Raw genomic sequence first — 20,876 nt, 5'->3', positions numbered from 1 at the left:
GAAGCGGAAACCATTTTGCCAACAAAATGGCATCTGCAACATTGACAGATCAGGGACCATTGCACGCAAAAGGATTCATGTAGAAATGGAAAAACAAGAAGGTTAAAATCAAAAATGATATTTGAATGTTGTGGGAAGGATTTTTCAGCTGACACCGGCATCACGGATGGGATGGGAAAATTTGGAGAGCCACCATAGAGATATAGAGGTTGACAGCACAGAAAAGACCCTTCGATCCATTGCATCTGCGCCAGTCAAAAACAACCACCTAACTATTCTAAACCTATTTTTCAGAACTTGGCCCATAGCCTTGTATACCTTGGCATTGCAAGAGCACATCTAAATACTTCTTAAATGTTATGAGGGTCTCTGTTTCCACCACCCATTCAGGCAGTGAATTCCAGACTCACACCACCACCTGGGTGAAAAGGCTTTTCCTCACATCCCCTATAAACCTCCTTATCCTTATCTTAAATCTATGCCCCCGATCATTGATCCTCCACCAATGAGAAAAGTTTCTTCCTGCCTACACTGTCTATGCCCCTCATAATTTTAGACATCTCAATCATATCCCCCCCATCAGTCTCCTCAGTTCCAAGGAAAACAACCCCAGTCTACCCAATCTCTCTTCATAGCTAAAACTCTCCAGCCCAGGCAAAATTCTAGAAACTATTCTGCACTCTTTCCAGTGCCAACACATCCCTCCAAGAATGTGGATTCCAGAACTGCACACAATACTCTAGCTCGGGCCCAACCAATGTTTTATACATTTCCAGCATAATCTCCCTGTTCTTAAACTCAATGCCTCAGCTAATAAAGGCAAGTATACCATATGCCTTCTTAACCACTTTATCCACCTGCTGTGCTACCTTAAGGGGTGGGTGTACATGCACAGCAATGTCCTTCGGATCCTCAGTGCTTCCCAGTGTCCTGCCATTTGTCATGTATTCTCTTGTCTTGTTTGTCCTGTCCAAGTGCATCACCTCACACTTATCCGGGTTGAATTCCAGTTGCCACTGATCAGCCCATCTGACCGGCCCATCTATATCATTCTGTAACCGAAGGCTATCCTCCTCACTATTTACCACCCCATCAATTTGCCTATCATAGCATTTACAGTGCAGAAGGAGGCCATTCGGCCCATCGAGTCTGCACCGGCTCCTGGAAAGAGCACCTTACCCAAGATTAACACCTCCACCCTAGCCCCATAACTCAGTAACCCCACCAAACACTAAGGGCAATTTTGGACACTAAGGGCAATTTATCATGGCCAATCGACCTAACCTGCACATCTTTGGACTGTGGGAGGAAACCGGAGCACCCAGAGGAAACCCACGCACACACGGGGAGGTTGTGCAGACTCCGCACAGACAGTGACCCAAGTTGGAATCGAACCTGGGACCCTGGAGCTGTTAAGCGATTGTGATATCCACAATGCTACCGTGCTGCCCAAACTATCTGCTAACCTACTGATTAACCCTCCTACATACATATCTAGATCATTTATATAAACCATAAACAGCAAGGGCCCCCAAAACTGATCCCCAAAGGACACCACTGGACACAGGCTTCCAGTTGGAAAAACACCCTTTGACCGTCACCCTCTGCTTCCTGTCACTTAGCCAATTCTGGATCCAATTTGCCAAATTTCCTTGGATCCCGTGGGCTCTTACCTTCCCTATCAGTGTCCCATGTGGGACCTTATCAAATGTTTTGCTGAAGTCCAAGTAGACAACGTCAAATACATTGCCCTCATCTGCACAACTGGCCAACTCTTCGAAAAACTCAATCAAGTTGGTCAGACATGACCTCCCCGTAACAAAACCATACTGACTGTTCTTGATTAATCCCTGCCTTTCCAAATGCAGGTTAATTTTGTCTCTCAGAATTGCTTCCAATAGTTTCCCCACCACTGAGGTTAGACTGACTGGCCTGTAGTTTCCTGATTTATTCCTTCCTCCCTTCTTGAATAATGGTACCACTTTGGCTACCCTCCAGCCCCCAGCTCATCCCCAGTGCAGAGAGGAATTGAAAATTATTGTCAGCGCCCCTGTTATTTCCTCCCTTGCCTCACTTAACATCCTGAGATACATTTCAGCATTGGAGATTGTTTACTTTTAAGTATGTCAGACCACTCAGAACCTCCTCTCTGTCTATATTAATCTCTTTAATTTCATCACAGTCCTTCTCCCTGATTTCCATACACATACTGTCCCTCTCACAAGTGAACACTGACACAAAGCATTCATTTAGAACCTAACCTACATCCTCCGGCTACACACACAAATTACCACTGTAGTCCTTAATGGGCTCTACTTTTTCCCTAGTTGTCCTTTTACCCTTAATGTACTTGTAAAACAACTTAGGATTTTCCTTTATTTTACCTGACAGTATCCTTTCATGTCCTCTATTTGCTCTCCTAATTTCCTTTTTAAGTTCCCGTTTGCACATTCTATGCACCTCTAGGGTTTCTACTGTTTATAACCCTTGAAATCTGCCATAAGCCTTGCTTTTTCTCCTTATCCAATGCTGTATATCCCTCTATATCCAGGGTTCACTAGATTTGTTGATCCCACCCTTTTTCTTGATTGGAGCATGTTGGCCCTGCACTCTCCCTATTTCCTTCTTGAATGTGTCCCCATGTTCAGTCACAGATTAACATACAATTGTCTGCTCACAGTCCACTCTGGCCAAATCATATCTGATCTTATTAAAATTGGTCTTCCCCCAATTTAGAACTTTGATTTCAGGCCCATCCTTGTCCTTTTCTACAACAATCTTGAATATAACGGAGTTATGATCACTGTCTGTAGAATGCTCCCCCACAGATACCTCAACTACCTGCCTGGCTTTGTAACCTAAAATTAAGTCCAGGACCTCCCCTGCTCTTTTATCACTTTCGATATACTGGTTTAAAAAGTTCTCCTGGATGCATTTTAAGAATTCTGCTCCCTCTAGACCAGGGGTGGGCAAACTTTTCCGTGCAAGGGCCACATTCAGAAATTCACAATTTTAAAGGGCCGCATAGTATATTAAGTAAAATAATTACTTCACCCGGTTATGATTCTCGGCGCCTCATATAGAACATAGAACAGTACAGCACAGAACAGGCCCTTCGGCCCTCGACGTTGTGCCGAGCAATGATCACCCTACTCAAGTCAACGTATCCACCCTATGCCAGTAAGTAACCCAACAGCCCCCCCCCCCCCATTAACCTTAAAAAAAATAATTAAAAATTAAAAAAAAAATTTTTTTTTAAAAAATTATTTTTTTATTTTTTTTATGACTTGGTGGGCCGCATAAAGACCTTTGGCGGGCCGCATGCGGCCCGCGGGCCGTAGTTTGCCCACCCCTGCTCTAGACCTTTTACACTATGGCTACCTAAGTTAATGTTGGGCAAGTTGAAATCCCCCACTATCACTACTCTAGTACTTTTACATTTCTCTGAAATATGAAACATATCTGCTCCTCTATTTCTCTTCGACTGTTCGGGGGCCAATAGAACACTCCCAGAAATGCGATTGCTCCTTTTTGTTTTTTAAGTTATTTTATGACTCCCTTGGGGGCCAAGGACTGGGCTCCATTTGATTTCCCCCTTACACAGCTGAGTATAAACTCTCCCGGTAATTGGGGATTGGATTTGTTTATTGTCATGTGTACCGAGGTATAGTGAAAAGTATTTTTCTGCGAGCAGCTCAACAGATCATTAAGTACATGGGAAGAAAAGGGAATAAAAGAAAATAAATAATAGGGCAACACAAGGTATACAATGTAACAGTGTACATAAGCACCGGCATCGGATGAAGTATACAGGGTGTAGTGTTAATGAGGTCAGTCTATAAGAGGGTCATTTAGGAGTCTGGTAACAGCGGGGAAGAGTTAAAGAGTTTCTTCCCTTTATCAAGGGGAAACTACTCTGTATAAAAAAATTGACCTGGCTGCAGGTCAGGGAGAGTGCCCTTTCGGGGAGAGGAGTTGCAGTTTTTGTGATCATAGTAAACCAGTCGTTAATTTCTACTCTATTGTGCCTTCCTGTCGTCTCTCCCATCAGGTTCTACAAGTTCTACCCATATGGCTTCAGTTGAAGAGTCTTTTAAGATGTCGTCCGTCCTTACTGCTGCAGTTGATTCCCTGATCAACATTGTGACACACCCTCCTCTTTTACCTCTTTCCCTATCGGTAATGAATCCTCCAATTGACCCGTCTTAAATTTCATCGAATTCCATCGAATGCCTGCTGTGCAGAAGGAAGCCATTGGGCCCATCGAGTCTGCACCGACCCTCTGAAAGAGTACTTTACCTAGGCCCACTCCCCCACCCTCTCCTCGTAACCCCACCTAAAGAGCACATTTTTGGGCACTAAGGGGCAATTTAGCCTGGCCAATACACTAAAGGCCCACTGACTTGGACGGCACCAATAAATCTCGCTGGCGGGCAGGACCATAAGATCCTGCTGACAGGTTTTTTCAATAAATTTTAAAAATCAAAATTAAAGTTCACACAAGTATGGCATGTTAGAAATAGTTCCTCTCCACTGATATTGTAACAACTGGTGACTGCTTCCTAAAGATCATTCTGGTTACTGAATTGCTTTTTAACCAAATAGTGTTATCAGAAATCCAGAATGCCTGATTGCTTTTCTTCTTCAGTGCTAGGTTCTGGATGTTCTTTTCTGCCACTACCTGTTACAAATAACCACAAAATTTCTCACAGAAAATAAAATTCAAAACCACGTTTAAAAATAAAGACTGCTCCTATGGTAAGAAACAAAATGAATCCCCAAGATATCCCCAAACATCAAGCAGCACCCCAACCCCACACTCATTTCCTGAAACTAAAGTAATTTCTAATAGCTGCAGCATTAGAAGTGGATACAAGCTTTTATTTCTAACTATAGCTGTGACTGGTCTTTCATCTGAGACAGTTAAAACAGTGTGGTACTGTCCTCAAGCCAATGATCGTTTCAAAGAGAACCTTTCTGCTGTTTTAATTAAATGGATATTAAAATAGCCCTTTTATTAGAAGACTAGAATGTACAGACTACATGAGTAGGCTGGTATTCCTCCTACAGGGTAAATTCATGAACAGTAAGAACGTGAGCTGAGAAATTCTTGTCAGTAAAATTGCATAAATTCAGTGGGTATGATGAGTGTGGAACTTTCCCCCTTTCACTTTACTCCAGACTTCGTGATAGTTTCTTGATCTGATTGTCTTCAGACTATGGACGCAGCCGAATGGCCTCGTTGACTCGGTGACGCAACAATGCCGTTGCCTCTTGCGAGATTTGCAACGTTCGGAACGCCCCGCGAGACATCGTGAGCTGGATCTCGCCCTCGCTGGGTGAGATTCAGATTTATATACTGAAGTCAGCAGTTAGGCTCACTTAAATATGCCTGTGCCTGATTCACCTGAAGCCCGGGACCGAACGCCTCTGACTGGCAGACCTCACTATTGCACCGTTTGGCACTGGTCCACACAAATGTGGACCAGGCTTAATGGCATCTGGGGGGTCTCCCAGGCCATCGGTACCATGGCACTCCTGCTGCCAACTTGGCACCTTGCCACTGCCACACTGGCACTGTCAGGGTGCCAGGCTGGCAGTGCCAAGCTGGCTGAGTTCTAGGTTGCCTGTCCCAAGGATTGGACTCGGGAGTGCCTTGCCCTGATGAGGTGGTTGGGGGGGGCAGGTTGAGGACCCCTAACAGGTAAGTTGGGGCATTAAGGGGTTCCGGAGGCTGTGGTGGGTTTGCCAAGGTGTGAGGGGGCGAGAGATCAGGGTGAGACATTTAACATTAACCCTGGCAGCAGGGTAGCATGGTGGTTAGCATAAATGCTTCACAGCTCCAGGGTCCCAGGTTCGATTCCCGGCTGGGTCACTGTCTGTGTGGAGTCTGCACGTCCTCCCCCTGTGTGCGTGGGTTTCCTCCGGGTGCTCCGGTTTCCTCCCACAGTCCAAAGATGTGCGGGTTAGGTGGATTGGCCATGCTAAATTGCCCGTAGTGTCCTAATAAAAAGTAAGGTTAAGGGGGGGGGGGTTGTTGGGTTACGGGTATAGGGTGTATACGTGGGTTTGAGTAGGGTGATCATGGCTCGGCACAACATTGAGGGCCAAAGGGCCTGTTCTGTGCTGTACTGTTCTATGTTAATGGCACCCCGATCTCTTCCTGCACTGACAAGCTCAGCTTGGACTGAGTCAAAAAAAACCCACAAGAGTCCTGTTTGATAGTGGGGTCATTCTCGGTGCTGCTGGCACTGAGAAACACCCTGATAAATATGCCCAAAATGGGACTGGTTTTTAGCCGTTAAATTGTGCTTCATGTGCTCTGAGTGAAAAATCCATTAAATGTTTGAGTCCCTCATGAAGGTGGTGCTAATGTAATTTTTCCCCTCTAAGTTCTTGCACCACAGTACAATGGACTGAATTTGCCCTATTCAGAAAAGGCATTGACACCATTAACTTCCTTGGTGTCTTCACTATTCTTCAGCAGAAGGTCAATGGATGTTCCGAACAAATGATGTAACTGCTATTTGGGAAAATTCAACTCCTGAAGGTCAATCGCAGTGTGATCAGTTGGAAATGGACCCTCCAATGGGGAATTTCTCCTTTTCATTCAGCTGCCTTTCCTTTGCTCACCTTGTAAGAAATGGTACTTTTCAGAGTGTTATCGAATTCTGACAGAATTAGCAGGCCACTTGGAAGAAGGTTGTTTCTCTCCTCCCTCTGCGAAAACACATTAAGGTAAAATAAAGATAGTGGCCAAGGAGTATGGTGCTCTCAAGGAATTTTATGGCACCTCACATATCCTCTAACATATATACGTGTCTGGCAGGAATTAATAAATTATCCTCAGCACGGGATAAGCTAAACAATTACCTCAGCCACAGCGATGGATGGGAGGGAGGTGACGCCTTGCGGACCTGTCCTACACTCACTGGCCTGAGCCACTTAAACAAGTGATTGATACAGTATAGGGTAAACTGTATGTTTACTGTAATGACTGTGTTTCATGGAAGAAAATGAAGAGCAAATACATGGGCTGCCAGGAATATCAGATAACACCCGAGGTGAATAGGCTTCGTTCCACCAACAATAAAAGCCCGTGCACAGCTCTCCAGCCAGAGTGTAAGAAAACTAACTGTCCTCATGGACTCAAGTTGAGTGAAAACCCAGTTACAGAGGTGACTGTCAGACATCCTCCCTCGTTACCGGTGACAATCAGTGTCAGTATCACCTTCAGTTATTATATTTCTGGTTTCTTTCAGGCTACTTTTGGGGGATATCATGTCAGTAACAGTCAATCTTCGGGCACATCAAAGATGAGCCTGCTGCATTTCTCAGTAGAGGCAGCACCTTCCCATGTCGGTAGCATAGGAGGGCAGCACGGTAGCATAGGGGTTAGCACAGTTGCTTCACAGCTCCAGGGTCCCAGGTTCGAATCCCGGCTTGAGTCACTGTCTGTGTAATTTCTCCCCATGTCTGCGTGGGTTCCCTCTGGGTGTTCACCTCCCACAGTCCAAAGATGTGCAGGTTAGGTGGATTGGCCATGATAAATTGCCCTTAGTGTCCAAGAAGATCAGGTGGGGTTACTGGATTATGGGGTTAGGGAGGAGGTGTGGGCTTAAGTAGTTTGCTCTTTCCAAGGGCCGGTGCAGACTCGATGGGCTGAATGGCCTCCTTTTGCACTGTAAATTCTATGCTTCTATGTCCTTTTCTCACTCAGAGGGAGCAGTAGCAGGACGAGGGTGTCCAATCTCACTGCACAACAGCATTCACTGATAACATGCATGCACCATCTAAATTCTTAGCTACGTCATGCCCTACATTAACAGAAAGGGGACCTATTGCATTAATGTGCTGCTGGTCAGCAACATGAAAGTAATAGAAGCCAATGCTTACAAAGGCTGTAGCAATTCTTTCATTTTAACACAATTGTCTGTGCCCTCTATATTTAACGTACGGGCAGAAGAAAATAATGATCCCACAGAGGCTGAGGCTTTCTCCTCAAACCTTGCATACCGTATCCTGATGGCAACCATGGATAGAATCAAAATTCACGAAGGCCAGTGCAGATATTGACTAGATCCTGTCAAAGCCTCCAAGAATCATTACAGCGTTAATGTAAGCCTACTTGTGACACTGATAAAGATTATTATTATTATGTGATATTCGCAAGAATATAAGAACACAAGAAGTAGGAGCAGGAGTAGATTACATGACTTTTGAGCTCGATTCACCGTTCATTACAATCTCTGAAGTCCTTGGCCCTCAACTCTACTTGCTCGTCCAGTCCCCGTATTACTTAATTCCCTGAGAGAATTTAACTCGGTCTATCTCAGCCTTAAATGTAACCAGCAATGGAACATCTACAACCCTCTGGGGTAGCAAATTCTGAAGATTCACAACACTGGGTGAAATAATTTCTCCTTATCTCAGTCCTAACTGTTCCACCCCTTCTCCTAAGACTGTGCTGCCTCGACAGTAATGGTTCTCAAACTGGGTCCGCAGAGGCATTCCAGGGTGTCTGTGATGCAGGGCTGACCCACTGTTAGGGTGGTGTGGCTGACTGCCGAGGGCAGCTGGAGACATGTTCTCGCTCTCCTCCACCCCCCCCCCCCCCCCCCCCCCCCCAGTACTCTGCAATCCCCATGCTGCTGTGCTCCCCCTACTCCTATTGTACACTCTCCCTATTCTTTGTTTCCTGGGCTCCTGGACTTACCTGGCTCTGTTGGCAGGTTTGAAAGCTGGGGTACCGTAAAATTGAGCATGTGCCTTGCCTGCCACCTACCCTGGCCTGTTTCAAATTTTCCAGAGGTGGGGAAGTGCTGAAGGAGGCCGGAAGCTCGCCTGTCCTTAAATGTATTGAGGGGTTTAACTAATGGCCACTTAAGGGCCTCATCCTGCTGCCCTGCCATTATTTTACCTGTGGCAGGGGAGGTCCAGGACAAGTTGAGAGCCCCTTGTGTTAGGCGAGGGGCTGGCACTTATTTTGCCTTGTGCACATTGGAGGCAACCGCCCTTCCCAAATTCCTACTTGCCCTATTACTGTCCTATTGAGTCTCCCTTACGCCCACAGCCCCCCCCCCCCCCCCCCCCCACCCCCCATCCACCTCTGCTCACCCTGGCTTGCCAGCTTGCCCTGGCAACACACCAGTCCTAAGTTGGAGTCCATGTTCCTCTTCATTGGTGCCACCTGCAGTCACAGCAGTGGCCACCACACTTGCCTGGTGCTGTTTGGACCACGGAGTTACCAGCCATCCAATTCACTGGCATGGCTGGCAGCTCCTTGAGGAGGAACGATATCCAGAGATAGGGCCAGAAATCTTGCCTGAATGGAATTAATGCTGCTCCCAGTGTTAAGTTGCTAAATTTAAGCTGGTAGTATCGTGGGTGGCTTCCCCCCTCCCCCATCAACATTTTAGCCAAGGGGGTGGGGACCATAATGTTCCAGAAAATCCAGCCCCAAGCCTTTGGCCTCTCCAGGTTCATGCTCTCCCTGTGCTCCTGCTCCCCAGTGTCCTGCTTTATTTGTGCCAGGCCCTGTCCATGCCCTTGCTCTCTCTGTATTCACACTCCCTCTGAGCTCCCACTCGCTGAGCTCCTTCACTTTCTGCGTTCCTGCTCCCTCCGGGTTCCTGCTCTCCCCGGGTTCCTGCTCTCTCCGGGTCCCTGCTCTCTCCGGGTTCCTGCTCTCCCCGGGTTCCTGCTCTCTCCAGAATCCTGCTCTCCCCGGGTTCCTGCTCTCTCCGGGTCCCTGCTCTCTCCGGGTTCCTGCTCTCTCCGGGTTCCTGCTCTCTCCGGGTTCCTGCTCTCTCCGGGATCCTGCTCTCTCCGGGTTCCTGCTCTCTCCGGGTTCCTGCTCTCTCCGGGTTCCTGCTCCCTCGGTTCCTGCTCTATCCAGGTCCCTGCTAACTCCGGGATCCTGCTCTCTCTGGGTTCCTGCTCTCTCCGGGTCCCTGCTCTCTCCGGGTCCCTGCTCTCTCCGGGATTCTGCTCTGTCCGGGATCCTGCTCTCTCTGGGTTCCTGCTCTCTCCGGGATTCTACTCTCTCCCGGATCCTGCTCTCTCCGGGTTCCTGCTCTCTCCGGGTTCCTGCTCTCTCCGGGTTCCTGCTCCCTCGGTTCCTGCTCTATCCAGGTCCCTGCTAACTCCGGGATCCTGCTCTCTCTGGGTTCCTGCTCTCTCCGGGATCCTGCTCTCTCCGGGTTCCTGCTCTCTCCGGGATTCTACTCTCCCGGATCCTGCTCTCTCCGGGTTCCTGCTCTCTCCGGGTTCCTGCTCTCTCCGGGATCCTGCTCTCTCCGGGTCCCTGCTCTCTCCCGGATCCTGCTCTCTCCGGGTTCCTGCTCTCTCTGGGTTCCTGCTCTCTCCGGGATCCTGCTCCCTCCGGGTTCCTGCTCTCTCCGGGATCCTGCTCTCTCTGGGTTCCTGCTCGCTCCGAGTTCCTGTTACCTGGCTTCCTGCCCTTTTCCCGGTTCCTGATCTTTCCGGGATGCTGCTCTCTCCGGGTCACTGCTCTCTCCGGGATCCTGCTCTCTCCAGGTTCCTGCTCTGTTTGGGTTCCTGATCTCTCTGGGTTCCTGCTCTCTCCGGGTCTCAGCTCTCTCCGGGTCCCTGCTCTCTCCGGGTTCCTGCTCCCTGGGTTCCTGCTCCCCGGGTTCCTGCTCTCTCCGGGTTCCTGCTCCCTGGGTTCCTGCTCCCCGGGTTCCTGCTCTCTCCGGGTTCCTGCTCTCCCCGGGTTCCTGCTCTCTCCGGGTTCCTGCTCTCTCCGGGTTCCTGCTCTCTCCGGGTTCCTGCTCTCTCCGGGTTCCTGCTCCCTCGGTTCCTGCTCTATCCAGGTCCCTGCTAACTCCGGGATCCTGCTCTCTCTGGGTTCCTGCTCTCTCCGGGATCCTGCTCTCTCCGGGTTCCTGCTGTCTCCGGGATTCTACTCTCTCCCGGATCCTGCTCTCTCCGGGTTCCTGCTCTCTCCGGGTTCCTGCTCTCTCCGGGATCCTGCTCTCTCCGGGTCCCTGCTCTCTCCCGGATCCTGCTCTCTCCGGGTTCCTGCTCTCTCCGGGTTCCTGCTCTCTCCGGGATCCTGCTCCCTCCGGGTTCCTGCTCTCTCCGGGATCCTGCTCTCTCTGGGTTCCTGCTCCCTCTGGGTTCCTGCTCGCTCCGAGTTCTTGTTACCTGGCTTCCTGCCCTTTTCCCGGTTCCTGATCTTTCCGGGATGCTGCTCTCTCCGGGTCACTGCTCTCTCCGGGATCCTGCTCTCTCCAGGTTCCTGCTCTGTTTGGGTTCCTGATCTCTCTGGGTTCCTGCTCTCTCCGGGTCTCTGCTCTCTCCGGGTCCCTGCTCTCTCCGGGTTCCTGCTCCCTGGGTTCCTGCTCCCCGGGTTCCTGCTCTCTCCGGGTTCCTGCTCCCTGGGTTCCTGCTCCCCGGGTTCCTGCTCTCTCCGGGTTCCTGCTCTCCCCGGGTTCCTGCTCTCTCCGGGTTCCTGCTCTCTCCGGGTTCATGCAACCTGGGTTCCTGCTCTCTTTGGGTTCCTGCTCTCTCTGGGTTCCTGCTCTCTCCGGGTCCCTGCTCGCTCTGTGATGCTGCTCTCTCCGGGTTCCTGCTCCCGCCGGGTTCCTGCTCCCTCCGGGTTCCTGCTCTCTCCGGGTTCCTGCTCCCTCCGGGTTCCTGCTCTCTCCGGGTTCCTGCTCTCTTTGGGTTCCTGCTCTCTCTGGGTTCCTGCTCTCTCCGGGTTCCTGCTCTCTCCGGGTTCCTGCTCTCTCCGGGATCCTGCTCTCTCCGTGTTCCTGCTCTCTTTGGGTTGCTGCTCTCTCTGGGTTCCTGCTCTCTCCTGGTTCCTGCTCTCTCTGGGTTCCTGCTCTCTCCGGGTTCCTGCTCTCTCCGGGTTCATGCTCTCTCCGGAATCCTGCTCTCTCCGTGTTCCTGCTCTCTTTGGGTTGCTGCTCTCTCTGGGTTCCTGCTCTCTCCGGGTTCCTGCTCTCTCCTGGTTCCTGCTCTGTTTGGGTTTGTGCTCTCTCTGGGTTCCTGCTCTCTCAGGATTCCTGCTCCCTCCGGGTTCCTGCTCTCTCCGGGTTCCTGCTCTCTCCGGGTTCCTGCTCTCTCCGGGTTCCTGCTCCCTCCGGCTTCCTGCTCTCTCCGGGTTCCTGTTCCCTTCGGGTTCCTGCTCTCTCTGATTCATAATATACAACAGTATATGTGCTCCTGCTCTCTCTCTCTCTGTGCTCCTGCTCTCTCTCTCTGTGCTCCTGCTTTCTCTGTGTGATGCGACCATCAATTCACTCGAGACATGAGTAGAAGTAAACCGTGGTTTTAATCAACTTAGAACAGTGCCTGCCTGCGACTGAACCAATAATGAGAACCGCCTGCAGGTCAACTGCTCAGGTTCCTGCTCTCTCCGTGTTCCTGCTCTCTTTGGGTTGCTGCTCTCTCTGGGTTCCTGCTCTCTCCTGGTTCCTGCTCTGTTTGGGTTCCTGCTCCCTCCGGGTTCCTGCTCTCTCCGGGTTCCTGCTCTCTCCGGGTTCCAGCTCTCTTTGGGTTCCTGCTCTCTCTGGGTTCCTGCTCTCTCCGGGTTCCTGCTCTCTCCGGGTTCCTGCTCTCTCCGGGATCCTGCTCTCTCCGTGTTCCTGCTCTCTTTGGGTTGCTGCTCTCTCTGGGTTCCTGCTCTCTTTGGGTTCCTGCTCTCTCTGGGTTCCTGCTCTCTCCGGGTCCCTGCTCGCTCCGTGATCCTGCTCTCTCCAGGTTCCTGCTCCCTCCGGGTTCCTGCTCTCTCCGGGTTCCTGCTCTCTTTGGGTTCCTGCTCTCTCTGGGTTCCTGCTCTCTCCGGGTTCCTGCTCTCTCCGGGTTCCTGCTCTCTCCGGGATCCTGCTCTCTTTGGGTTGCTGCTCTCTCTGGGTTCCTGCTCTCTCCTGGTTCCTGCTCTGTTTGGGTTCCTGCTCCCTCCGGGTTCCTTCTCTCTCCGGTTTCCTGCTCTCTCCGGGTTCCAGCTCTCTTTGGGTTCCTGCTCTCTCTGGGTTCCTGCTCTCTCCGGGTCCCTGCTCGCTCCGTGATGCTGCTCTCTCCGGGTTCCTGCTCCCTCCGGGTTCCTGCTCTCTCCGGGTTCCTGCTCTCTTTGGGTTCCTGTTCTCTCTGGGTTCCTGCTCTCTCTGGGTTCCTGCTCTCTCCGGGTTCCTGCTCTCTCCGGGATCCTGCTCTCTCCGTGTTCCTGCTCTCTTTGGGTTGCTGCTCTCTCTGGGTTCCTGCTCTCTCCGGGTTCCTGCTCTCTCCGGGTTCCTGCTCTCTCCTGGTTCCTGCTCTGTTTGGGTTTGTGCTCTCTGCGTTCCTGCTCTCTCCGTGTTCCTGCTCTCTTTGGGTTGCTGCTCTCTCTGGGTTCCTGCTCTCTTTGGGTTCCTGCTCTCTCCGGGTTCCTGCTCTCTCCGGGTTCCTGCTCTCTCCGGGTTCCTGCTCCCTCGGTTCCTGCTCTATCCAGGTCCCTGCTAACTCCGGGATCCTGCTCTCTCTGGGTTCCTGCTCTCTCCGGGATCCTGCTCTCTCCGGGTTCCTGCTGTCTCCGGGATTCTACTCTCTCCCGGATCCTGCTCTCTCCGGGTTCCTGCTCTCTCCGGGTTCCTGCTCTCTCCGGGATCCTGCTCTCTCCGGGTCCCTGCTCTCTCCCGGATCCTGCTCTCTCCGGGTTCCTGCTCTCTCCGGGTTCCTGCTCTCTCCGGGATCCTGCTCCCTCCGGGTTCCTGCTCTCTCCGGGATCCTGCTCTCTCTGGGTTCCTGCTCCCTCTGGGTTCCTGCTCGCTCCGAGTTCTTGTTACCTGGCTTCCTGCCCTTTTCCCGGTTCCTGATCTTTCCGGGATGCTGCTCTCTCCGGGTCACTGCTCTCTCCGGGATCCTGCTCTCTCCAGGTTCCTGCTCTGTTTGGGTTCCTGATCTCTCTGGGTTCCTGCTCTCTCCGGGTCTCTGCTCTCTCCGGGTCCCTGCTCTCTCCGGGTTCCTGCTCCCTGGGTTCCTGCTCCCCGGGTTCCTGCTCTCTCCGGGTTCCTGCTCCCTGGGTTCCTGCTCCCCGGGTTCCTGCTCTCTCCGGGTTCCTGCTCTCCCCGGGTTCCTGCTCTCTCCGGGTTCCTGCTCTCTCCGGGTTCATGCAACCTGGGTTCCTGCTCTCTTTGGGTTCCTGCTCTCTCTGGGTTCCTGCTCTCTCCGGGTCCCTGCTCGCTCTGTGATGCTGCTCTCTCCGGGTTCCTGCTCCCGCCGGGTTCCTGCTCCCTCCGGGTTCCTGCTCTCTCCGGGTTCCTGCTCCCTCCGGGTTCCTGCTCTCTCCGGGTTCCTGCTCTCTTTGGGTTCCTGCTCTCTCTGGGTTCCTGCTCTCTCCGGGTTCCTGCTCTCTCCGGGTTCCTGCTCTCTCCGGGATCCTGCTCTCTCCGTGTTCCTGCTCTCTTTGGGTTGCTGCTCTCTCTGGGTTCCTGCTCTCTCCTGGTTCCTGCTCTCTCTGGGTTCCTGCTCTCTCCGGGTTCCTGCTCTCTCCGGGTTCATGCTCTCTCCGGAATCCTGCTCTCTCCGTGTTCCTGCTCTCTTTGGGTTGCTGCTCTCTCTGGGTTCCTGCTCTCTCCGAGTTCCTGCTCTCTCCTGGTTCCTGCTCTGTTTGGGTTTGTGCTCTCTCTGGGTTCCTGCTCTCTCAGGATTCCTGCTCCCTCCGGGTTCCAGCTCTCTCCGGGTTCCTGCTCTCTCCGGGTTCCTGCTCTCTCCGGGTTCCTGCTCCCTCCGGCTTCCTGCTCTCTCCGGGTTCCTGTTCCCTTCGGGTTCCTGCTCTCTCTGATTCATAATATACACCAGTATATGTGCTCCTGCTCTCTCTCTCTCTGTGCTCCTGCTCTCTCTCTCTGTGCTCCTGCTTTCTCTGTGTGATGCGACCATCAATTCACTCGAGACATGAGTAGAAGTAAACCGTGGTTTTAATCAACTTAGAACAGTGCCTGCCTGCGACTGAACCAATAATGAGAACCGCCTGCAGGTCAACTGCTCGGGTTCCTGCTCTCTCCGTGTTCCTGCTCTCTTTGGGTTGCTGCTCTCTCTGGGTTCCTGCTCTCTCCTGGTTCCTGCTCTGTTTGGGTTCCTGCTCCCTCCGGGTTCCTGCTCTCTCCGGGTTCCTGCTCTCTCCGGGTTCCAGCTCTCTTTGGGTTCCGGCTCTCTCTGGGTTCCTGCTCTCTCCGGGTTCCTGCTCTCTCCGGGTTCCTGCTCTCTCCGGGATCCTGCTCTCTCCGTGTTCCTGCTCTCTTTGGGTTGCTGCTCTCTCTGGGTTCCTGCTCTCTTTGGGTTCCTGCTCTCTCTGGGTTCCTGCTCTCTCCGGGTCCCTGCTCGCTCCGTGATCCTGCTCTCTCCGGGTTCCTGCTCCCTCCGGGTTCCTGCTCTCTCCGGGTTCCTGCTCTCTTTGGGTTCCTGCTCTCTCTGGGTTCCTGCTCTCTCCGGGTTCCTGCTCTCTCCGGGTTCCTGCTCTCTCCGGGATCCTGCTCTCTTTGGGTTGCTGCTCTCTCTGGGTTCCTGCTCTCTCCTGGTTCCTGCTCTGTTTGGGTTCCTGCTCCCTCCGGGTTCCTTCTCTCTCCGGTTTCCTGCTCTCTCCGGGTTCCAGCTCTCTTTGGGTTCCTGCTCTCTCTGGGTTCCTGCTCTCTCCGGGTCCCTGCTCGCTCCGTGATGCTGCTCTCTCCGGGTTCCTGCTCTCTCCGGGTTCCTGCTCTCTCCGGGTTCCTGCTCTCTTTGGGTTCCTGTTCTCTCTGGGTTCCTGCTCTCTCTGGGTTCCTGCTCTCTCCGGGTTCCTGCTCTCTCCGGGATCCTGCTCTCTCCGTGTTCCTGCTCTCTTTGGGTTGCTGCTCTCTCTGGGTTCCTGCTCTCTCCGGGTTCCTGCTCTCTCCGGGTTCCTGCTCTCTCCTGGTTCCTGCTCTGTTTGGGTTGTGCTCTCTGCGTTCCTGCTCTCTCCGTGTTCCTGCTCTCTTTGGGTTGCTGCTCTCTCTGGGTTCCTGCTCTCTTTGGGTTCCTGCTCTCTCTGGGTTCCTGCTCTCTCCGGGTCCCTGCTCGCTCCGTGATCCTGCTCTCTCCGGGTTCCTGCTCCCTCCGGGTTCCTGCTCTCTCCGGGTTCCTGCTCTCTTTGGGTTCCTGCTCTCTCTGGGTTCCTGCTCTCTCCGGGTTCCTGCTCTCTCCGGGTTCCTGCTCTCTCCGGGATCCTGCACTCTTTGGGTTGCTGCTCTCTCTGGGTTCCTGCTCTCTCCTGGTTCCTGCTCTGTTTGGGTTCCTGCTCCCTCCGGGTTCCTTCTCTCTCCGGGTTCCTGCTCTCTCCGGGTTCCAGCTCTCTTTGGGTTCCTGCTCTCTCTGGGTTCCTGCTCTCTCCGGGTCCCTGCTCGCTCCGTGATGCTGCTCTCTCCGGGTTCCTGCTCCCTCCGGGTTCCTGCTCTCTCCGGGTTCCTGCTCTCTTTGGGTTCCTGCTCTCTCTGGGTTCCTGCTCTCTCCGGGTTCCTGCTCTCTCCGGGTTCCTGCTCTCTCCGGGATCCTGCTCTCTCCGTGTTCCTGCTCTCTTTGGGTTGCTGCTCTCTCTGGGTTCCTGCTCTCTCCGGGTTCCTGCTCTCTCCGGGTTCCTGCTCTCTCCTGGTTCCTGCTCTGTTTGGGTTTGTGCTCTCTCTGCTTTCCTGCTCTCTCAGGGTTCCTGCTCTCTCCGGGTTCCTGCTCTCTCCGGGTTCCTGCTCCCTCCGGCTTCCTGCTCTCTCCGGGTTCCTGTTCCCTTCGGGTTCCTGCTCTCTGTGATTCATAATATACACCAGTATATGTGCTCCTGCTCTCTCTCTCTCTGTGCTCCTGCTCTCTCTCTCTGTGCTCCTGCTCTCTCTCTCTGTGCTCCTGCTTTCTCTGTGTGATGCGCCCATCAATTCACTCGAGACATGAGTAGAAGTAAACCGTGGTTTTAATCAACTTAGAACAGTGCCTGCCTGCAACTGAACCAATACTGAGAACCGCCTGCAGGTCGACTGCTCTTCATACCTCCCTTCAAGGGGAGGAGCCATGGACAGAGCCCATACATGCCCCAACATGTTCCCCTATGGATAATGCGATACAATGGCCCATAGGAGAAGCCACAAGGGCAACAGCACAGCACATATACAAATACACTGGTGGATATTTGGTATAATACATTCACCACACTGTGCTCCTGCTCTCTCTCTCTCTGTGCCCCTGCTCTCTCTATCTCTCTCTCTCTGCCCCTGCTCTCTCTCTCTGTGCCCCTGCTCTCTCTATCTCTCTTTCTGTGCTCCTGCTCTCTCTCTCTCTCTCTCTCTCTCTGCCCCTGCTCTCTCTCTCTGTGCCCCTGCTCTCTCTCTCTTTGCTCTAGTTGCTGCTCACAAGCTCTGACTGTCTCAGAGGCTGGACCACGAGAGAGTGGGAAAAATAGTGCCCTCTGGCTTTATAGTGGTCGTGTCCTGTCTGGTGATTGGCTGCTGTGTTCTGTGTGTTCACTGGTGATCCTGTGTGTCAATCACTGCCTGTCTGCACACCATCATATACCTGGATGTATATTATGACAGGGAGCACACAGCCCACTCTACAGGTGTGGTACAGCAGAAATGGAAAGTATTTTTAAAGCAAAACAATGTTTATTCTACAAACTCAAGTTAACCTTTTTAAAACATACAGTGAACATCTTAGCAACCATTAATTCAAATACAACCCCCAAAGATTACAACACTAAGTAATCCTTTAAGCTTTCCTGTTAACATCCATAAGACGTAAAACACCTTTTACCAGAAGCACATCAGGTTAAAGTCACTACTGTTATTAGTTTTAAATCACCAGGATCGATTTACAGTCTTTAGATTACAGAGAGAGAGACTAATACACCTTCTGGCTGTGACTGCGCCTATCCAGCTCTGAAAACTAAACTAAAACACACCCTGCAGCAAACAGCCTAAAATGAAAGTAAAAAAACTGACAGACAGCCCAGCTCCACCCCCACTCTGACATCACTGCAATAATAAACACCCATTTCTTAAAGGTACTCTCACTACAGATATTTATATACACACCCATTTATAAACACCCATTTCTTAAAGGTACACCCACTACAGATACGTATATACCCACCCATTTATAAAAACCCATTTCTTAAAGGTACTCTCACATAACATTATACATTTTCAGTGTTCTGCTGTCCCTGGGCTCCTACTCTGTCCAGGCTATGCTCTCTCAATCCTCCTTCCAAGGATAGACAGGCAGTAAGAAACAGGTACACTCCTCATATTGATAACAATAAGGAAGTATTTATTTTTTATAAGCAATATTAAAACATGTTTTACATGCAGCATTTTCATGTTGTAGATATTGATTATCCGGTCCTCCAGCCATGTGTTTCTTGGCGGCATGGCGTTCACTGGCAGAGGGATTCTCTAATCCCTTTGCTTGCCAATGATATTTCCCATTGAAGCCAGTTCATGCTGCTGGGAAACCCATGGGCGGGGGTGGGCTGCCAGTGGGAACAACGAATCCCAATGACCATTATATGATATTATATTTTAGTTGGAAGTCTATGATTGCTGATCCTTTGAAAAGGAGTTCTTTAATTAAAAATGTTTGAGAGCCATTTAACTCTACAGTTTTGAAAAACAAGAGGCCTAACTCTTAGAAAGTTGAAGGTCATCCACAAGAACAGTAGAGGATACAAAAAGGAGATTATATCTGAGAAATACCAGTGCATCTGCGAAGATTACTCTGCTCATCCAAAAATGTGGAGGAAGAGGAAAACGATGACCGAAATAAGCACAAAAATTCTGAGACGTTAAACTTCCAAGACATTCCAAAGCACTTAACAGTTAATTTTGAAGCGTGGGCACTATGTTTTGCATGCAAATTTATAAATGGCAAGGTCCCACACACACATAACATGAGATTATACAATCACAGAGCTATTACACCACAGATGGAGACCATTTGGCCCAGCAACATAACCAATTTGCTTTGGTGCTGTTGCTTGATAGGCCACCAGAACTCGCTGCTCTTTTAGTGACTGCCACATAAAGCAGGGGTTTTCAAACTCAGGGTCACGACCTGCGGGTGAGTCGCGGACAGGTTTTGGGAGGGTCGCTGCGCTCGGTTGCTGCATTCCCGATCGGGGGTAGGAATGCCCGACTGCCACGACCGACCTTTAAAAATGCAGACAACAACCTTTGAGATTGCCGGCCATCCCGTGCATGTGTGCCGGATCAAACAGTGCACAGGCTCAGAGCCCAGTGGGGTGGTCCACCTCCTCCTTATGTCAGTGCGCTGTCCAGGGCCAGTTTTCTTCAGAAAACGACCGCGTCCTCCCACCAAGAGCATTGGCAGAGAGTAGGTCATACACACCGTGCATTGACGTCACTTGTTCTGGGCGTGAGAGAGTTTCTTCCATTTCACAGCTGCAAGCAGTGCTGGTGTGAGCTTCAGGACCTCTGGTGAACAACCCATGAAGATGCTGAAAACAGGAACAAAGCAGAATAAAGATGATTACTTGAGGTATGAGTTTATTAATTGTTCCACTGCAAATCAGGATTCAAAGTTTGTGGGCGGGATTTTCCAATCCCGCAGCAGAGTGTCCACGCCGTCAACGCCGTCGCGTTTTACGACGGGGTGAACGGGTCACTCCCACGACTAATTCTGGTCCCTACAGGGGGCCAGCTCAGCGCTGGAGCAGTTTGCGCCGCTCCAGCTGCGGATCCCGATGCGAACTGTGCGCCGTGGGATCCGCACATGCACAGTTGCGCCGGCGCCAACAAGGACATGTGCAGTGGCGCCAGCACCAATGCACACATGCGCAGTGGTCTCCTTCAACACTCCAGCCCCGACACAACATGGAGCAGGACTACAGGGGCCGGCGCGTAGGAAAGGAGGCCCCCAGCCACAGAGGCCGGCCCACCGATCGGTGGCCCCAGATCGCGGGCCAGGCCACACCGGAGGCCCCCCCCGGGGTTGGACCACCCCTCCGCCCCCAAAGGCCGCCACCCGACCCTTACACACTGAGGTCCCGCCGGCCGAGAGCAGGTTAGAATGGCGCAAGTGGGACTCAGCTCTTTTCTGACGGCCGCTCGGCCCATCCCGGGCCGAGAATCGGCGGGCCGGCCGCGTAGAGCGGCCCGCGACCGGCGCCGCGCCAACCACGCTGGCGCCAATGGCGCTGATTCTCCGCTGTGCTGTCGTCGGGGTGGCGTGGCCCGTTCGCGGGGATTCTCCGGCCTGGCGCAGGGCTGGGAGAATCCCGCCCCATGTGTGTTACATGCAGGGATTCACAGACAAATAAAAGTTTAAAAGTCTCAAAACTTCAACGGTATTTGTAGACTAAACATGGTGAATTTGAGGACAAACCTCTTGATTTTTTTCAACGGATGCAGTGAGACCTTAAATCATTAGTGGAAGTCATTATCAGAAATATAACATTGAATAACAAAGCAAGTGAGATTGGGAGGATCAAGCAGGCTCACCTGTCACATTAAAGGTTAGTGAAAATAGTGGGTCACAAAGGCCGGCCGGCGTGGGTCACAAAGGTCGGCTGGCGAGGGTCACAAAGGTCAGCCAGTATGGGTCACAAAGGTTGGCCAGCTTGGGTCACATAGGATGGCTGGTTGGCAAAAACAGATCCCGGCACAAAACCACTGCCATACAGGGCTTGATTCTCCGTTTGTGAGACAATGCTCTCCCACCGGAGCTGGGGTGGGATTCTCCGACAACCCACCGGATCGGCGTGAATCCCACCCCCGCCAAATTTTCCCGCCCCAAAATAATCGGCCCGGCGTGAGTCGTGCCGCCCGCCTCGGAGAATGATAGGGACCGGCGCGACTCAATGGGCCTTGGGGCTCCCCGAATTCTCAGGCCCGCGATGGGCCGAAGTCCTGCCC

At 52.0% G+C, this 20,876-nt stretch overlaps 1 long non-coding RNA gene across 1 annotated transcript; it reads right to left on the bottom strand.

Moving 5' to 3' along the window:
* Nucleotides 1–6,288: 6,288 nt before the first annotated feature.
* LOC119966838 lies at nucleotides 6,289–20,371 on the bottom strand. The gene is made up of 3 exons (XR_005460852.1): nucleotides 20,347–20,371; nucleotides 19,351–19,459; nucleotides 6,289–6,720 (listed from the first exon to the last, which is right to left on the bottom strand). It is a non-coding gene; the product is annotated as an uncharacterized LOC119966838 (long non-coding RNA).
* Nucleotides 20,372–20,876: the final 505 nt, after the last annotated feature.

The sequence above is a fragment of the Scyliorhinus canicula genome, chromosome 6, assembly GCF_902713615.1.
Source record: "Scyliorhinus canicula chromosome 6, sScyCan1.1, whole genome shotgun sequence".
NCBI lineage: Eukaryota > Metazoa > Chordata > Chondrichthyes > Carcharhiniformes > Scyliorhinidae > Scyliorhinus > Scyliorhinus canicula.
Note: the sequence above shows the minus strand (reverse complement) of the source record. Positions and strands in the feature narration are given on the sequence as shown.